Below are 20,666 nucleotides of genomic sequence, written 5' to 3' on the forward strand. Positions count from 1 at the left end.
CATGTCTACAAATCGCCTCCTGCCAAGGACCAAGCGGATGGGTCGTCGCAGCCGCCAACGGGAAACAATAACTAGGAGATGCATTGTCGTCGCAAACTATGGATCGGGAAGCCTCTGCCGACCCGTGACTGATAGTCGTGCTATCCGAACCCTAAACTTGCGAATCCCCCGCGTGAATCACAACGCGATAATCCGTCCAACGTGGTGACACATGATGATAAGAACCTTGGAATCACCTAGTTTTCCCTCATTTCCCGGCGCCTCCTTTTCCTACATATATGAATTATGCATTTTAGACGGTGGACATCTTACAGTAGTGGTTGTAGACCTAGTAAGTTTAGAGTTGTACACTTCCTGTTTCGGTTGCTAGTGCAGCTAAACTGTAAACTTTATACACAATATATAGTCGCACACTGCGTGAGTACTCTTCAAGAGCTAGCTCCAATTTATGTTTTTAGTAGCTTGGCACATAGTTGGTAGGTTTCGATATATATCTTGTAAATTATATCAGAGTTAGCACGGTGAGTTAAACTAGAAGAGTTCGACCCCGCATATTTCAAATTTAAATCTGCCCCACGATATTAGCTAAATCGTTGTTGCTAACTGGTGTATAAAATTTCAATGTTTTTAAACAGAAATTTATTGTTTTCAAATAGTCTAATAGTTTATTTATTGGGAGAAACAAATCATGATGTTCATTACACAATTGCTTGGACTACCATTCAAGTTCTCAATAAAAATAATTTTTAAATCTCATCGTTCATTTTCGTAATTTTCTTCCCAAGTATTTCCTAACTTAGAAGATCTTTTTTTGCCAAGTATTTCCTAGCTTAAAAGATCATTTCCATGCCTTGACCATTGGAGGATGGTCAATATTTTTTTTCTTTTGAGAAACTGGTCCATGAATTTTCTATTTTTTGAGACACATGAATTTTCTTATCCTAAAATCTAAAAAGTGCACGCGCACTAAACGGAGAGAATGGGCGGCCGCCTCCTGGCCGCATGATCGTGTCGCGGATTGCTCCCCGCGCGGGCCAGGTGGCACCTGGTCGGATTGGTTCCCTCCGCGGTCGTGGGCGGTTTTGTCTCCATCCACGGGGTGGCCCACTTGTAAGAGATAGAGGGGTGGAGGAGTGGGGGTCGTGGGCAGCAGCTTTCGAAATTTGTGCCTGAAATTCCTCTCGTCGATGCTCTCTCCCCATTTTGCTCTTCTCCTTCGTCTTCGTCAGGTCTCTCCACCAAACGGGTCACGATACGGGTGAGGCCCGGTGGAGTCCTTAAATCGGCGGCGGGGGTCTCTACGGGGAGTCGTCGGTGCTGGTCGCTGTCGCAGGTATGCTCTGCTTCTCCTCCCTCTCTCTGTGTCGATGGGGGAACGTCCTTGTTGTGGTTGCGCGGATGTGCCGGACTGCGAGGGAAGGCTTCATAGGGTTCGAAACAGCGCCAAATCCTCTCACTTTTGTGGTGGATTTTGCACATCTCTTGTCCCCTGCGGTTGAGGGTTCTCTGGTTCTTCGGTAGCACGCCCCCGCTGTGGTAGGGATTCATGGCATAGAGGTGTAGTTGGGGCAGGGCACGGGTATGATAGGCAGCACGGGATGCTTGTCCATAGTGCCCGTTTTGCATTTTTTGGGTCGAATTTGATGACCTCATTGTTGTTGTTCGGGTGCAGGGGTTTTAGATCTGTTTAGGGCCGTCGTTGGCAACTAAACAATGTTCTGATTTCTACTAGTCCTTCTCCTAGTTCTATTTTGTTTGTTGGTAGATGTGCCCTAGATATGTGCAATAAAATGGCTGATTGAACTAGTTTTTTTATTAGTTGCACAAAATTCTACCCAGTTTGCTGCATCCCTATACTAGGTGGTTGCCCACATGTTCTGCACTTTGCACTAGCCGTCATGCTTAGTTGGCTTCCTGTTTGTACTAGGTTGGCTGTCTATATACTGTTTCAATTGCACAAGTTTCCTGCTTAGTTGGTTGCATCCCTATACTACTTGGTTGTTCACATATTCTGCACTTTGCACTAGTTGTCATGCTTAGTTGGCTTCTTATTTGTACTAGGTTGGCTGTCTATATGATGTTCAATTGCACAAATTGGCCTGCTTCCGTGTTCGAGTTGCTTCTGTAGGTGCCCTGCTGGTGCTGGGGCGATTAGGATTGGAGGTAGCAGTCCCATGTGCGTTTCAGTTTGATTTTTTTTAGTGCTGTAGTATGCGGTGGGTTCTCTATTTATGTGTGGGGATGGATTCTCTACTGTTTGATGAACGGGGAGTGATGTGTTTGCTTTACTTGCTACTGATGAAGAGTTGGGAATATGTGGCCATGGGGTTACTAGTTAGCATCTTCTTCTTTCTTCCAAACGATACTTCTGTGTGGAGAGGATGGATTGATGCTCATATCCTTATGTCCTAGTGTTGATTGGTCTACGAAGAAATCCCAATTTGTATTTCCGCCAAGTCCAGGGATTAATCACAGTTGGTGGATAGCTTTTCCATTTTGCTGCATACTTATCCATATGTTCTAGTTGGCTATGCTTTTTTGTTTGTCCCAGTTGCACAAGTTATTAGACTCAGCTGGCTGCCTTTAGTTAACTATTCTAACTAGTTATTACTTGCCTCAATGAACTAGTTGGCTTATATGTTGTCCAGTTGCACAAGTTGATTGCCCAATTGGCTGCATCACTGTAGTAGTTGGTTGTCCATAATTTCTACAGTTTTGCACTAGGTATCCTGCTTAAGTGTAGAGGTCTGCAGATTAAAGGAATCATTTATCATTTTTCTAGTTTACATGTGTATCTTCTAACTACTATGGTTTTTCTTCTATTTCCCCACAAGCTAAAACTGGTTATAATAGGAGGAGATGCGGATGGCATTGACGAAGATGTATTTTTTTTGTCTCTTTGAGTTTTTCAACTTGCCCATGTATGCTTATATGCTTTTTTTATGTTTTTTTGCTTGCTTAATTAGGGTTCTGCAAATCGGCCCCTTCACCGGAACTCAAAGCATGCTGCTGATTGCCAGCCATGCTCTGCCCGTACCAATCAGCAAGGACACGAAGTTGAGGTAAGTGTCATGCTCAAGACATAACCATCTTTTTTTGGTTTGTGGGTCATATAATTATTTTTTGTTTTTCACATGCCCATGTTTTATTCTTAGAGTGTTGATCAGTTTCGGGGTTGTAAAGTAGACTAGATGTGTTGCAGTTGCAGGGGGAGCTGGATCATCTACTAAGGTAAATACATCCTGGATATGAGTGTTTATCACTTAGGTGCACATGAAATTATGCAGTTGTTGGCACCACCATTTCTTGTAGTTGCACAATAACCATCTTGTAGTTGACATCATTAGTCATCTTTTTCTAAATAGAATTTTCCAGAAGAAGTTGACATGAATAAGTTGACATGAATTGGCATGCTCTACTTTTATAATTGCAGAATATTTTTTTGTATTAGTTGGTATGCTCCATGTTTTACATGTGGTTTTTACCACCATGTGTGCAGGCATGGGTTGCTGGAGGAGCTGCCTCATCTTCTGTAGCAGGTGATGAGGTATGAGGGTATATATTTGGGATTATGAGCTTTTGAATGGTTTTTTGCAAAAAAAAATTATGTTGTTGTTTTCTTTTTTCAATATCGTGCTTCTAGTTGCACAATCCCTTAGTTTTTTTTTGCAGCTTGTAGTTGTCAGGTCAAGTCTATTCTTAGTTTTTTTTGCAGCTTGCACACTAGTAGTCTGTAGTTGTCATCATGAGCTTTCATAGTTGCACAAGAACATCATATTAGTCGGCATCATCCATTTTCTGTTTATATAGTTTTAACCAAGCAGTTGCCCCTCCTTTTTGCTATATTCATCCAAGTCATCATGCCTAGTTTTTTTTCAGGCCAATTATTTTGTGTTTAATGATTTTCTTCTCATTAACAGGGCAGCAGTGAAGCAGTTGCACAGTTTTTAGCTTTTGTTTGGCAGCTACACACATGCTCATATTTAATTGGCACATCATCTGTTTTAGTTGCACAGTTTTACTTATCTGGTTGCACATATGTTGACATAAGTTGGCAAAAACATTTTTTGTGTCATGTGGGTTGCACAGTTTTATGCTTTGTGAAATTACACATATGTAGACTCCAGTTGCCCCAATAATTCTTGTAGTTGCACATGTTATAACCATTTGTTTTCTTCCAATGCCAAATTTGTTTGATAACCTTGTTCTTTTCTTTTCTTTTTTCACATCAGCTTAAAGAGGAGTATAGGGACACAGAGCAGACACCACTGTTTGGTGATCTTTTGCAAGCTGGAGCATTTGTGGCATCCAAGTTACCACTAACCTACAATCAGCGGGTAAGTTTTGCATAAAGGAGTGTATCCAAGGTATCATCATGCCGTTGGATCAATTGTTACCTTAGTTGCGATTATGATCGCATTTGTTGTTGCATTGAAATGTTTTACATAGTTTCAACGTATGGTTTAATTAGATGCTCTGGAGAGCTATATGTTGTTCAATGAGAACTATGTATGTACTTTGGTTTTAATGTGATGATGAACTTCTATTAATTTGGTCACTTATTTATTCATGATGTTCTGTAATGGTTTTGACACACTTAATTATATATAATGCACGCAGATGAGCCGGCAAAGGATGTACGGTAACAGACGCACCTCCGAGTACATTGAGGGCGTGCATAACTTTCTCGCAGTGGCTGAGGCAAACAAGCATAATGGTTTTATGTTTTGTCCATGCCCTAGCTGTGGGAATATGAGGTCTTACTCTCACTCGAAAACCCTTCACACCCACCTGCTTTGTAAGGGTTTCATGCCACACTATAATGTTTGGACCAAGCATGGAGAAAGAGGGGTTATGATGGAAGACAACGAAGAAGAAGATGATGATGGCAACTATGTGCCCCCTAAATACGGTGATGCTGCAACGGTGGAAGCTGAAGATCAAGAGGAACCAGACGATGTGCCCGACGATGATCTTCGCCGGATCATTGTTGATGCGAAGGACAGTGCGAAAGTCAAAAGGAGAAGCTGAAGTTCGATCGCATGTTAGAGGATCAAAAAAAAGGGTTGTACCCCAATTGCAAAGATGGCAACACAAAGCTCGGTACCATACTTGAATTGCTGCAGTGGAAGATAGAGAATGTTGTACCTGATAAAGGATTTGAGAAGCTACTGAAAATATTGAAGAAGAAGCTTCCAAAGGATAATGAATTGCCCGACAGTACGTACGCAACAAAGAAGGTTGTATTGCCTCTAGGATTGAAGCTGCAGAAGATACATGCATGTCCTAATGACTGCATCCTCTACCGCGGTGCGTACGAGGATTTGAACGCATGCCCGGTATGCGTTGCATTGCGGTATAAGATCAGACAAGATGACCCTGGTGATGTCAATGGCAAGCGCCCCAGAAACAGGGTTCCTGCCAAGGTGATGTGGTATGCTCCTATAATACCATAGTTAAAACGTCTGTTCAAAAACAAAGAGCATGCCAAGTTGATGCGATGGCACAAAGAGGACCGTAAGAAAGACCGGAAGTTGAGAGCACCCGCTGACGGTTCAAAGTGGAGAAAAATCAAGAGAAAGTACTGGGAGGACTTTGCAGGTGACGCAAGGAACGTATGTTTTGGTTTAAGCGCAGATGGCATTAATCCTTTTGGGGAGCAGAGCAGCAATCATAGCACCTGGCCCATGACTCTATTTATCTATAACCTTCCTCCTTGGCTGTGCATGAAGCGGAAGTTCATTATGATGCCAGTTATCATCCAAGGCCCTAAGCAACTCGGCAACGACATTGATGTGTACCTAAGGCCATTAGTTGAAGAACTTTTATAGCTGTGGAATGGAAACGGTATACGTGTGTGGGATGAGCACAAACAGCAGGAATTTCACCTGCATGCATTGCTGTTTGTAACCATCAATGATTTGCCTGCTCTCAGTAACCTTTCATGATAGACAAACAAGGGATACCAGGCATGCACGCACTGTTTAGATGACACCGAAATTATATACCTGGACAAATGCAGGAAGAATGTGTACCTGGGGCATCGTCGATTTCTTCCAACCAACCATCAACGTCGAAAGAAAGGCAAACATTTCAAAGGCGAGGCAGATCACCGGAAGAAGCTCGCCATCCATACCGGTGATCACATACTTGCTATGGTCAATGATTTACATGTAATCTTTGGAAAGGGTCCCGACGGACTATGTGTTCCGAATGATGCTGAGGGACGTGCACCCATGTGGAAGAACAAATATATATTTTGGGACCAACTGTCGGTGTCAAAACCGGCGGATCTCGGGTAGGGGGTCCCGAACTGTGCGTCTAAGGTCGATGGTAACAGGAGACAGGGGACACAATGTTTACCCAGGTTCGGGCCCTCTCTATGGAGGTAATACCCTTCTTCCTGCTTGATTGATCTTGATGAATATGAGTATTACAAGAGTTGATCTACCACGAGATCGTAATGGCTAAACCCTAGAAGTCCAGCTTGTATGACTATGATATTGAATATCTCCCTCTCCGGACTAAGTCCTCCGGTTTATATAGACACTGGGTGTCGGTGTACAAAAGTAGGGGCACTCCTTTTGACCCATTTACTTGTGCACGGGCAGTCGGAGCCACGCCCATGGCCACACTAAGCAGGGCAAGGGAAGGAAGCCGGAGAGAAGCCAAAGGCAACGCCAAGGCCAAGAACGCAAGACAGCAAACGGACAAGGTGGAGTCCCCCGGCAAGGCCCTTGTCGGGGCGGTCTCCGCAGCCCCAGCAAGAGCCTTGCCGGGACAACTTACCCAAACACCAACGGAGTAAGCCGCCCTTGAGCCCGTAGGTTCCAACCCAACCGACAGCGATTGAACCAGGGCTCGGGAGGCACCTCCGCGGTGGCATGCAGATCTTCGTCAAGACCATAGATATATGAGATTAGATGAGGACTAGAAGACGGCGACCCCCGGCAAGCGCCTTACTGGGGACAACTACGACGCCACGGCAAGACCCTTGCCGGGCTCCCCGGCAAGACCCTTGCCGGGAGCATCAGCGAGGACACATCCCGGCCCGCACCAGCCAAGACTCTGCTACTGTCCCCAAGCAGCTGCTAGCTCAACCAGCTGGACAGGCACCTGCGTGGCGACGAGTGGCTTCTACGCCAACTCAGCAAGCACCTACGTGGTGGCATGCAGCCCTTCGTGAAGGCTCCACCACCGCGCCACCTCAGCAGCCTGCTTGCCTACATGGCACCGCATGCATCATTGGCCAGGGCGCGTGGCAAAACGAGGAGGAGCGGCGACGGACGGGACGGGCCTCATTCCCGTCCCCGATAAAGCTAGGGGACACCTAAGCAATGCATTAAATGCATCTTGTCCTATCATATGAGCGATAAGCTCGCATACTGTAGGCCTTTCCACCTCCTGTGTGCCACTGTGGCAGCCCCTTTCGACTATAAAAGGAGGCCCATGGTATACTGGAGGGGGATTCAGCTCTTTGGAACAGGACAGCCACCATAGTTAGTTCGAGAGCCCAAGAACACTCAATACATCCACCAAAGCCGGACTAGGGTTTTACGCATCCTCGCGGCCCGAACCTGGGTAAACGATCCTTGTGCTGATTGTTAATCCTGCTCTCCTCGCAACCCTGCGCCCCGGCAACCGTAGTAGGGATTCTTGTGATCCCATAGGTGTCATTTCCCACCGACATCTTTGGCGCGCCAGGTAGGGGGCGCAATTGGGGGGATCTGGTTTAGCAGCCGGCCTAGCAGTTTCTTGGGGCTACGGCCGCCGGAGGAGAAGGCGGCCAGGAGAGAGGCGCCGCCTGCAAGCGTGAAGGAGAAAGCTAAGTCATGCCAAACTTTAAATATTTTCCTTTTAATATAAGGTTATTCCCCTCGGAGATCTTGTTCTTTCTATGGAAAACCTGCACGCAAAGGGGCCCTCCCACGATTGGCAACGCCTTTGTTCTGTTTCGAGTCTGGTCAACAGCTCAAACGGCCGCGTCAAGAGTGGCGGGGTAGCCTTCCGCAACCAGCAACGCTCTTGGTTCTGACTCGAGTCAAGCTCGACAGTTCGAGCGGCCGCGTTGGTTCGGCAAGGTGGTTCGCCTGGGAGCAAGCGCATCCGGCAGGCCACTGGGGATGCGTCCTCAAGACGCCGCCCTAGGTTTACGCGCCGGCAAGCCTACCCGATAAACGTAGGGTGGACGTACAAAGAGAGGTTGAACAGGAGAATAACATGTGTCATATCGAAGTACTGCACAGTTATATTACATAAATTGTCGCCGCGGTTCTAACTAAAGATAGCAATTGTCTTGGTCATGAACCTGAAGCGGCGATGAGAAACGGGGTGCCTAATCTCGGCGCTGGCCCTCCAATCTCTGGATTCCGTCGAAGCGGCTGATGATGGGCTTGATATGCTCCTTGAGTGTCGCGATGTCCGCATCCTCCGGCAAGCTCTCCAGCGCAACTTTGAAGTCGAGGTCAGGATTCCAGTGTGCCACATTGGCGAGCACCTTGGTCATGGCGCCCCGGCAAAGCATCCGGGACTCCTCGGCCAGGGAGGCCGGCAGGTTGGAGTGCAGGCGCTCTAGAGCACGGACAACCCTCTCAAAGAACAGAGTCAGGTTGGCGTTGGGACTCAAGTTCGTCTCTGTGGTGTACCTCACGTCCGACATCCCCATGGTGGCCAACTGTGTGGTGGCCATGTTCACGACGGCGGCGAGGCGTTCGAGCCAGCGCTTCTCGCCCTCTACTTGGTCCATGAGGCTGGCGGCCTCGTTCCTCCGAAGCTGCTTCTTGGTCTCCAGGTTCTTGGCCAGGGTCCCCTCCCGGGCCTTGGCCTCCGACAGCATCTCCTCGAGACCCTCCAGCTTCAGCCTGAGGTCTCTGATGGAGTTGGTAGCTTCGGAGAGCTCCCCGGCCCTACTGATTGCTGCGCCTTGCGCCTCCGTTAGGGCGTTGTTGAGCGTGTCCTTCTCCTTGGACAGCTTCAGAGCTTGCTCCTTCAGCTCGTCCCGCTCCGCCTCCAGCTCCTCCTCCCTGCCGACGTGAACCAGAGCCTGGGAATCAAGTGCCTCTTTGTGCCTCTGCTCCAGCTCTCGGGTCTGCTGCGCAATGAGCTTCTCCACCTCTTCATCCTTGCCGCGGAGCATTGCGGCAAGCTTCTCCTCACGCGCGGCAAGGTCCTCCTCCTGGGATCCATGATGACCCGCAAGTATATGGGATAGTTGTAGCCTCTTTCGATAAGTAAGAGTGTCGAACCCAACGAGGAGCTAAAGGTAGAACAAATACTCTCTCAAGTCCTATCAGCCACTGATACGACTCTACGCATGCTTGACGTTCGCTTTACCTAGAACAAGTATGAAACTAGAAGTACTTTCTAGGTGTTGTTGGATAGGTTTGCAAGATAATAAAGAACATGTAAATAAAAAGTAGGGGCTGTTTAGATAAAGATGCAATAATATAGGTATTAGTAGAGAGCTTTTTGTTACGAGAAAGTTATTTGTCCAGGCAATCGATAACTAGACCGGTAATCACTATTGCAATTTTATTTGAGGGAGAGGCATAAGCTAACATACTTTCTCTACTTGGATTATATGCACTTATGATTAGAACTCTAGCAAGCATCCGAAACTACTAAAGATTTATTAAGGTAAAACCCAACCATAGCATTAAAGCATCAAGTCCCCTTTATCCCATACGCAACAATCCCCTTACTCGGGTTTGTGTTTCAGTCACTCACGCAACCCACTATAAGCGAATCATGAACGCATTGCAACACCCTACAACGGGAATCCCTCACGCTTGCGCGACACGGAGGGCACCATAGGACAGCACAAATAATAAAACATGCAACTCAAACCAATCACGATCATCAATTAACCCATAGGACAAAACGGGTCTACTCAAACATCATAAGATAGCCATACATCATTGGGAAATAATATATAGCTTTGAGCACCATATTTAAGTAGAGATTACAGTGGGTAAGAGAGGGGTTACACCGCTGCATAGAGGGGGAAAGAGTTGGGGATGAAGGTGGTGAAGTTGTTGGTGAAGATCGTGGTGATGATGATGGCCCCCGGCAGCGTTCCGGCGCCGCCAGAAGCAAGGGGGAGAGGGGCCCCCTTCTTCTTATTCTTCTTCTTCCTTGACCTTCTCCCTAGATGGGAGAAGGGTTTCCCCCCTGGTCCTTGGCTCCCATGGCATGGGAGGGGCGAGAGCCCCTCTGAGATTGGATCTGTCTCTCTGTATCTCTTTGTTTCTGCCCCTTCACCGTTTCTTTTATATCCGGAGATCCGTAACTCCGATTGGGGTGAATCTTTCGCCCAGATTTTTCTCATAAAATTAGCTTTCTTGAAGCAAAAGAAGAGCGTCAACCGCCTTACGGGTGGCCCAGGAGGGTGCTAGGCGTGCCCAGGGGGGAGGGCGCGCCCCCTGTCTCGTGGCCACCTCGGGCAGTGTTTCGCGTTGATTCTTCCTCCGAAAAATCCCAAATATTCCAAAATAATTCTCCGTAAGTTTTTATCCCATTTGGACTCCATTTGATATTGGGTTTCTGCGAAACATAAAACATGCAACAAACAGGAACTGGCACTAGGCACTGGGCACTGGATCAATATGTTAGTCCCAAAAATAGTATAAAAAGATGCCAAAAGTATATGGAAGTTGAATAATATTGGCATGGAACAATCAAAAATTATAGATACGACGGATACGTATCAGCATCCTCAAGCTTAATTCCTGCTCGTCCTCGAGTAGGTAAATGATAAAAAAAGATAATTTTGATGTGGAATGCTACCTAGCATAATCTGATCATATGTCTAATCATCGCATGAATATTGAGACACGAGTGATTCAAATCAATAGTCTATTATTTGACATAAAAACAATAATACTTCGAGCGTACCAATAAAGTAATCATGTCTTTTCAAAACAACATGGCCAAAGAAAGTTATCCCTACAAAATCATATAGTCTGGCTGTTGATTTATCTTCATCACACAAAGTATTTAATCATGCACAACACCGATGACAAGCCAAGCAATTGTTTCATACTTTAATAATCTCAAAAAATTTCAAGTTTCATGCAATACATGAGCATGAGCCATGGATATACCACTATAGGTGGAATAGAACATGATGGTGGAGGTTATGTGGAGAAGACAAAAAGGGAGAAAGTCTCACATCAACGCAGCTAATCAACAGGCTATGGAGATGCCCATCAATTGATGTCAATGCGAGGAGTAGGGATTGCCATGCAACGGATGCACTAAGAGCTATAAGTGTATAAAAGCTCAAACTATAACTAAGTGGGTGTGCATCCAACTTGCTTGCTCATGAAGACCTCGGGCATTTGAGGAAGCCCATCAACGGAATATACAAGTGTGATGTCCCTAGCCTTGCTATGCACTTGGACTAGCTTGGTTGCTGCATCATGTCTAACTTTCATTTAAACCTGAATTGGGGACTCCAACCCTAGCACCAAATGAAATTCAAATAGGTTCAACCTAAAATAATCTTCAATGAACCCAAAGTGTCCTTTTGAAAATGTTCATGACTTTTGACAAAGGTTAAAACCTCTGTCGAAAATGATGAACATATTTCTAGGTCATCTCTGGATTTTTGTTTTAAATCGTCATGTATCTATAATGAAAATTCCCACTAGTATATGAGAGTGATAACTCAAGAGACTCTCTATATGAAGAACATGGTGCTACTCTGAAGCACAAGTGTGGTAAAAGGATAGTAACATTGCCCCTTCTCTCTTTTTCTCTCATTTTCTCATTTTTTTTTTCTTTTTTTCTTTTTTTTGAATAGGCTTCTTTGGCCTCTCTCTTTTTTTAGTCTTCGTTGGCCTCTCACTCTTTTTTTATTAAGTCTGGAGTCTCATCCCAACTTGTGGGGGAATCATAGTCTCCATCATCCTTTCCTCACTGGGGCAATGCTCTAATAATGATGATCATCACACTTTTATTTACTTACAACTCAATATTACAACTTGATATCTAGAACAAAGATATGACTCTATATGAATGCCTCCGGCGGTGTACCGGGATATGCAATGATCTAGCGTAGCAATGACATCAAAAACAGACAAGCCATGAAAACATCACGCTAGCTATCTTACGATCATGCAAAGCAATATGACAATGAAAAGCTCAAGTCATGTATATGATGATGATGATGGAAGTTGCATGGCAAATCTCGGGATAGCTATGGAAATTCCATGATAGGTAGGTATGGTGGCTGTTTTGAGGAAGATATAAGGAGGCTTATGTGTGATAGAGTGTATCGTATCACGGGGTTTGGATGCACCGGCGAAGTTTGCACCAACTCTCGAGGTGAGAAAGGGCAATGCACGGTACCGAAGAGGCTAGCAATGATGGAAGGGTGAAAGTGCGTATAATCCATGGACTCAACATTAGTCACAAAGAACTCATATACTTATTGCAAAAATCTACAAGCCATTGAAAATAAAGTACTACGCGCATGCTCCTATGGGGATAGATTGGTAGGAAAAGACCATTGCTCGTCCCCGATCGCCACTCATAAGGAAGACAATCAATAAATAAAATTGTGCTCCAACTTCATCACAAAGCGGTTCACCATACGTGCATGCTTCGGGAATCACAAACCTCAACACAAGTATTTCTACTAATCCACAACTACCCACTAGCATGACTATAATATCACCACCTTTATATCGCAAAACTATTGCAAGGAATCAAACATATCATATTCAGCGATCTACAAGTTATGTAGGATTTTATGAATAACCATGTGAATGACAAATTCCTGTCATCTCTCTAAATAGATATAAGTGAAGCAAGAGAGTTTAATTCTTTCTACAAAAGATATGCCCATGCTCTAAAAAATATAAGTGAAGCAAAAGAGCATTCTACAAATGGCGGTTTTCTATGTGAAGAGAAACAGGCAATCCAAACTTCAAATGATATAAGTGAAGCACATGAAGCATTCTATAAAGCCATACTCAAAAGATATAAGTGAAGTGCAATGAGTTTTCTATAAATCAACCAAGGACTATCTCATACCAGCATGGTGCATAAAAGAAAAATGAAAACTAAATGCAAAAGACGCTCCAAGACTTGCACATAATGCATAAACGAAACAAATACCAAAACATACTGATACTTATTGAAGAAAGAGGGGATGCCTTCCGGGGCATCCCCAAGCTTAGACGCTTAAGTCTCCTTGAATATTTACTTGGGGTGCCTTGGGCATCCCCAAGCTTGAGCTCTTGCTTCTCTTCCTTTTCCTCATATCGAGACCTCCTTGATTAGACACTTCATCCACACAAAACTTCAACAGAAAACTCGGTAAGATCCGTTAGTATAATAAAGCAAATCACTACACTAAGTACTGTATAAAACCAATTCATATTTTGTTTTTCATTGTGTCTACTGTAATATAGCTTTTCCATGGCTTAATCCACTGATATAAATTGATAGTTTCATCAAAACAAGCAAGCTATGCATCAAAAACAGAATCTGTCAAAAACAAAACAGTCTGTAGCAATCTGAACATTCAGCATACTTCTGGTAACCCAAAAATTCTACTAAAATAAGGAAAAATAAAAAATTTGTTCAGCAAGCAGTGCAAAAGGAATCAGAACCGTTTGATGTCCCAGTTAAAAATGTAAAATCGCGCACTACAGCCAAAGTTTATGTCCTGCACCGTACAAACCAACAAGCATTGTAAACATCCTAAAGGCAAACCTTGGCCATTATTTTTATAATACAATGGAATTGTACAAGGGGATAATTATTTTTGATTAAAAGTGTCTGTAGTTAAGATTAATAAAGTTTCCGTGAGCATGAACAAAGTTCAAGGAGCTCTCCCACTTCAACAATGCTTGTCTTTCTCACTTTCACTTTCCTTTTTGAAAAGTTTTGGGTTCCCCTCTTTATTTTTTTGTTTTTAGACTATATAAAAGCATTCAATAGAAATAAATGACTCTCTAAAACTTCCGGGTTGTCTCCCTGGCAGCGCTTTCTTTAAAGCCATTAAGCTAGCATATAGTGCTCAAGTAATGGATCCACCTGGATCCCAAGGTATATGAAAGCCAATTTTAATTAACAATGATTTGTAATTTATTAGTGAGCACAAAGTAACATATATCATGCAACAAAGAAGTCTAACTCTCTTCCTATGCATCGGCATGTCATAAAAGAACAATTCATCAAGTAAAGGCCAATGCATAGTATAAGCATTTTCTTGCAATTTTATCATATTGGAAACATAGAGAGGTGGAGATATAGTTCCTCTCTCATAATAATTGCAAGTAGGAGCAGCAAGCACATGCATATTATATCTATAAAAATAATCATGTGTAGTAGTAAAAGGCAACCCATCAATATAATCCTTCATAAGCACAAACTTCTCCGATATTGTGTGGTTGGGAGAATTCAAAAAGATAATAGGACTATCATGCGTGGGTGCAATAGCGACAATTTCATGTTTAACATAAGGAACTATAGCAAGTTCATCTCCATAAGCATCATTCATATTGGCATCTTCGCCACAAGCATAGCAAGCATCATCAAAAAGGGATATTTCAAACGAATCAACGGGATCATAGCAATCATCCTTCGGTAAGCACGAAGAGGAATTAAACAATGTATGATTTGAAGAGTTACTCTCATTAGAAGGTGGGCACGAGTGAGCAATCCGCTCTTCCTCCTTTTGTTCTTTGCTCTCCTCATCATCTTTTTCATCCAATGAGCTCATAGTTTCATCAATTTCTTATTCCATAGCTTCCTGCAAAATATTAGTCTCTTCTTGGACAGCGGAGACTTTCTCAATAAATGCATTAATATTGTAATTGTATTCATAATTTTCATAGCAATATCTAAGTATAGCAAAAAATTCTGGTCTATAAACTGAATCATCAAAATCGTCAAACACTTTAAACATAGATTCAATCTCATAAGCACCCATAAAAGCTACAAATTCTTCTATTTGTTCCACATCATAGTAAACATATCTACCATTAGCATAAGAATCTAAGGTTTCATTATCATTGAATTTGCATGAAAAGGGAAGGTGTGGAGCCTTCATCCTAGAGCAACAAGTATAATCATGTATCAAGCATAGTTGGCGGGCATACCAACGTAACATATGAATTTGATCCCATAATAGTTTCCCTTTTTGTGTCAAGCGATAATCCATAAAGTATTCACGTTGATCCAACGTGTCTCCCATAACATAATTGAATGGGGTTTTCTCAGGATTATCAAAGTAGTACATAATATCTTGAACATAATGAGCATCGAGGGTTTTAGGAGGTTCCCCATCTCCATGAGTAGCAACTACACCTAAATTTTTTGGTATTTCGTGTTCCATATCCATAACTAAAGATAGAGAACAACTTAGAACAGCAAATAAAAATTACTTAGTGATAAAGCAAACAAGCACACACGAGAATATTCTCCCCACGCTATGACTCCCCGGCAACGACGCCAGAAAAAGGTCTTGATGACCCGCAAGTATACGTGATAGTTGTAGCCTCTTTCGATAAGTAAGAGTGTCGAACCCAACGAGGAGCTAAAGGTAGAACAAATACTCTCTCAAGTCCTGTCGGCCGCTGATACAACTCTATGCACGCTTGACGTTCGCTTTACCTAGAACAAGTATGAAACTAGATGTACTTTGTAGGTGTTGTTGGATAGGTTTGCAAGATAATAAAGAACGCATAAATAAAAAGTAGGGGCTGTTTAGATAAAGATGCAATAAAATAAGTATTAGTAGAGAGCTTTTTGTTACGAGAAAGTTATTTGTCCAAGGCAATCGATAACTAGACCGGTAATCACTATTGCAATTTTATTTGAGGGAGAGGCATAAGCTAACATACTTTCTCTACTTGGATCATATGCACTTATGATTGGAACTCAAGCAAGCATCCGCAACTACTAAAGATTCATTAAGGTAAAACCCAACCATAGCATTAAAGCATCAATTCCCCTTTATCCCATACGCAATAATCCCCTTACTCGGGTTTGTGTTTCAGTCACTCGCGCAACCCACTATAAGCGAATCATGAATGCATTTGCAACACCCTACAGCGGGAATCCCTCACGCTTGCGCGACACGGAGGGCACCATAGGACAGCACCAATAGTAAAACATGCAACTCAAACCAATCACGATCATCGATTAACCCATAGGACAAAAAGGATCTACTCAAACATCATAAGATAACCATACATCATTGGGAAATAATATATAGCGTTGAGCACCATGTTGAAGTAGAGATTATAGCGGTTAAGAGAGGGGTTACACCGCTGCATAGAAAGCGAAAGAGTTAGTGATGAAGGCAGTGAAGTTGTTGGTGAAGATCGTGGTGATGATGATGGCCCCCGGCAGCACTCCGGCGCCACCGAAAGCAAGGGGGAGAGGGGCCCCCTTCTTCTTCTTCTTCCTTGACCTTCTCCCTAGATAGGAGAAGTGTTTCCCCTCTGGTCCTTGGCTCCCATGGCGTGGGAGGGGCGAGAGCCCCTCCGAGATTGGATCTGTCTCTCTGTCTCTCTCTGTTTCTGCCCCTTCATCGTTTCTTTTATATCCGGAGATCCGTAACTCCGATTGGGGTGAATCTTTCGCCCAGATTTTTCTCATAAAAATAGCTTTCTTGCAGCAAAAGAAGAGCGTCAACCACCTTACAGGTGGCCCAGTTAAGGAAATAAGCCCTAGAGGCAATGATAAAGTTATTATTTATTTCATTATTTCATGATAAATGTTTATTACTCATGCTAGAATTGTATTAACCGCAAACATAATACATGTGTGAATACGTAGACAAACATAGTGTCACTAGTATGTCTCTACTTGACTAGCTCGTTAATCAAAGATGGTTAAGTTTCCTAACCATAGACATGAGTTTTCATTTGATTAACGGGATCACATCATTAGGAGAATGATGCGATTGACTTGACCCATTTCGTTAGCTTAGCACTTGATCGTTTAGTATGTTGCTATTGCTTTCTTCATGACTTATACATGTTCCTATAACTATGAGATTATGCAACTCCCGTTTATCGGAGGAACACTTTGTGTGCTACCAAACATCACAACGTAACTGGGTGATTATAAATGTGCTCTACAGGTGTCTCTGAAGGTACTTGTTGGGTTGGCGTATTTCGAGATTAGGATTTGTCACTCCGATTGTCGGAGAGGTATCTCTTGGCCCACTTGGTAATGCACATCACTATAAGCCTTGCAAGCATTGTAACTAATGAGTTAGTTGCAGGATGATGTATTACGGAACGAGTAAAGAGACTTTCCGGTAACGAGATTGAACTAGGTATTGAGATACCAACGATCGAATCTCGGGCAAGTAACATATCGATGACAAAGGGAACAATGTATGTTGTTATGCGATTTGACCGATAAAGATCTTCGTAGAATATGTGCGAGCCAATATGAGCATCTAGGTTTCGCTATTGGTTATTGACCGGAGACATGTCTCGGTCATGTCTACGTAGTTCTCGAACCCGTAGGGTCTGCACGCTTAAAGTTCGATGACGGTTATATTATGAGTTTATGTGTTTTGATGTACCGAAGGTAGTTCGGAGTCCCGGATGAGATCGGAGACATGAAGATGAGTCTCGAAATGGTCGAGACGTAAAGATCGATAAATTGGACGACTATATTCAGACTTTGGAAAGGTTTCGAGTGATTCGGATATTTTTCGGAGTACCGGAGAGTTACGGGAATTCGCCGGGGAGTATATGGGCCTTATTGGGCCATACGGGAATAAAGGATAGAGGCCAAAAGGAAGGAGGCGCGGGCCCCCCTTTGGGCCGAATTGGACAAGGGGTGCAACCCCCTTTTCCTTCTCCCTCTCCCCCTCTTTCCTTCTCTCCTACTCCGGAAAGGAAAGGGGAATCCTACTAGGACTTGGGAGTCCTAGTAGGACTCCCCACACTTGGCGCGCCCCCTCTAGGGTCGGCCTCTCCCTCCCTTCTTTATATACGGGGGCAGGGGGCACCTCTAGACACAACAATTGATCCCTTGGATCTCTTAGCCGTGTGCGGTGCCCCCTCCACCATAATCCACCTCGATAATTTCATAGCGGTGCTTAGGTGAAGCCCTGCGTCGATAGAACATCATCATCGTCACCACGCCGTCATGCTGACAGAACTCCCCCTCAAAGCTCGGCTGGATCGGAGTTCGAGGGACATCATCAAGCTGAACGTGTGCTGAACTTGGAGGTGCCGTGCATTCGGTACTTGATCGGTTGGATTGTGAAGACGTACGACTACATCAACCACGTTGTGCTAACGCTTCCGCTTTCGGTCTACGAGGGTACGTGGACATACTCTCCCCTCTTGTTGCTATGGATCACCATGATCTTGCGTGTGCGTAGGAAATTTTTGAAATTACTACGTTCCCCAATAGTGGCATCTGAGCCTGATTTTATGCGTAGATGTTATATATATGCACGAGTAGAACACAAGTGAGTTGTGGGCGATACAAGTCATACTACTTACCAGCATGTCATTCTTTGGTTCGGCGGTATTGTTGGATGAAGTGGCCCGGGCCGACATTACGCGTACGCTTATGCGAGACTGGTTCTACCGACGTGCTTTGCACATAGGTGGCTGGCGGGTGTCAGTTTCTCCAACTTTAGTTGAACCGAGTGTGGCTACGCCCGGTCTTTGAGAAGGTTAAAAAAGCACTAACTTGACGAACTATCGTTGTGGTTTTGATGCGTAGGTAAGAACAGTTCTTTCTCAGCCCGTAGCAGCCACGTAAAACTTGCGACAACAAAGTAGAGAACGCCTAACTTGTTTTTGCAAGGCATGTTGTGATGTGATATGGTCAAGACATGATGCTATATTTTATTGTATGAGATGATCATGTCTTGTAACAGAGTTATCGGCAACTGGCAGGAGCCATATGGTTGTCGCTTTATTGTATGCAATGCAATTGCCTTGTAATTGCTTTACTTTATCACTAAGCGGTAGCGATAGTCGTAGAAGCAATAGTTGGCGAGACGACAACAATGCTACGATGGAGATCAAGGTGTCGCACCGATGACAATGGTGATCATGACGGTGCTTCGGAGATGGAGATCACAAGCACAAGATGATGATGGCCATATCATATCACTTATATTGATTGCATGTGATGTTTAGCCTTTATGCATCTTATTTTGCTTTGATTGACGGTAGCATTATAAGATGATATCTCAATAAATTTCAAGGTATAAGTGTTCTCCCTGAGTATGCAGCGTTGCGAAAGTTCTTCGTGCTGAGACACCACGTGATGATCGGGTGTAATAGGCTCTACGTTCAAATACAATGGGTGCAAAACAGTTGCACACGCGGTATACTCAGGTTAAACTTGACGAGCCTAGCATATACAGATATGACGTCAGAACATGAAGGAAATATGCCCTAGAGGCAATAATAAAGTTATTATTTATTTCCTCATATCATGATAAATGTTTATTATTCATGCTAGAATTGTATTAACCGGAAACATGATACATGTGTGAATACATAGACAAACACATAGTCACTAGTATGCCTCTACTTGACTAGCTCATTAATCAAAGATGGTTATGTTTCCTGACCATAGACATGTGTTGTCATTTGATTAATGGGATCACATCATTAGGAGAATGATGTGATTGACATGACCCATTCCGTTAGCCTAGCACTTGATCGTTTAGTATACTGCTATTGCTTTCTTCATGACTTATACAAAGTTCCTACAACTATGAGATTGTGCAACTCCCGTTTACCGGAAGAACACTTTGTGTGCTACCAAACGTCACAACGTAACTGGGTGATTATAAAGGTGCTCTATAGGTGTTTCCGAAGGTACATGTTGAGTTGGCATAATTCGAGATTAGGATTTGTCACTCCGATCGTCGGAGAGGTATCTCTGGGCCCTCTTGGTAATACTCATCACCTAAGCTTGCAAGCATGTAACTAATGAGTTAGTTATGAGATGACGTATTACGGAACGAGTAAAGAGACTTGTCGGTAACGAGATTGAACTAGGTATTGGATACCGACGATCAAATCTCGGGCAAGTAACATACCGATGACAAAGGGAACAAAGTATGATGTTATGCGGTTTGACCGATAAAGATCTTCGTAGAATATGTAGGAACCAATATGGGCATCCAGGTCCCTCTATTGGTTATTGACCGAGAATGGTTTTAGGTCATGTCTACATAGTTCTCGAACCCGTAGGGTCCGCACGCTTAACGTTTCGATGATAGTTTTATTATGAGTTTATAAGTTTTGATGTACCAAAGTTTGTTTGGAGTCCCGGATGTGATCACGTACATGACGAGGAGTCTCGGAATGGTCGAGACATAAAGATTGATATATTGGACGACTATATTCGGACACCGGAAGTGTTCCAGGTGATTTCGGAGAAAACCGGATTGTCGGAGGGGTTATCGGAACCCCCCGGGGAAGTATTGGGCCTTAGTGGGCCTGAAGGGAGAGAGAGGGCAGCAGCCCAGGAGGTGGCGCGCCCCCACCCAAGGGGAGTCCGAATTGGACTAGGGGAGGGGGGCGCGGCCCCTCTTTCCCTCTCCCTCTCCCCCTCTTTCCTTCCCCCTTCCTCCTTCCTAGTTAGACTAGGAAAGGGGAGTCCTACTCCCAGTAGGAGGAGGACTCCCCCCTCCTTGGCGCGCCCCAAGG

This window comes from Triticum aestivum, chromosome 3B, assembly GCF_018294505.1.
Source record: "Triticum aestivum cultivar Chinese Spring chromosome 3B, IWGSC CS RefSeq v2.1, whole genome shotgun sequence".
NCBI classification, from domain to species: domain Eukaryota; kingdom Viridiplantae; phylum Streptophyta; class Magnoliopsida; order Poales; family Poaceae; genus Triticum; species Triticum aestivum.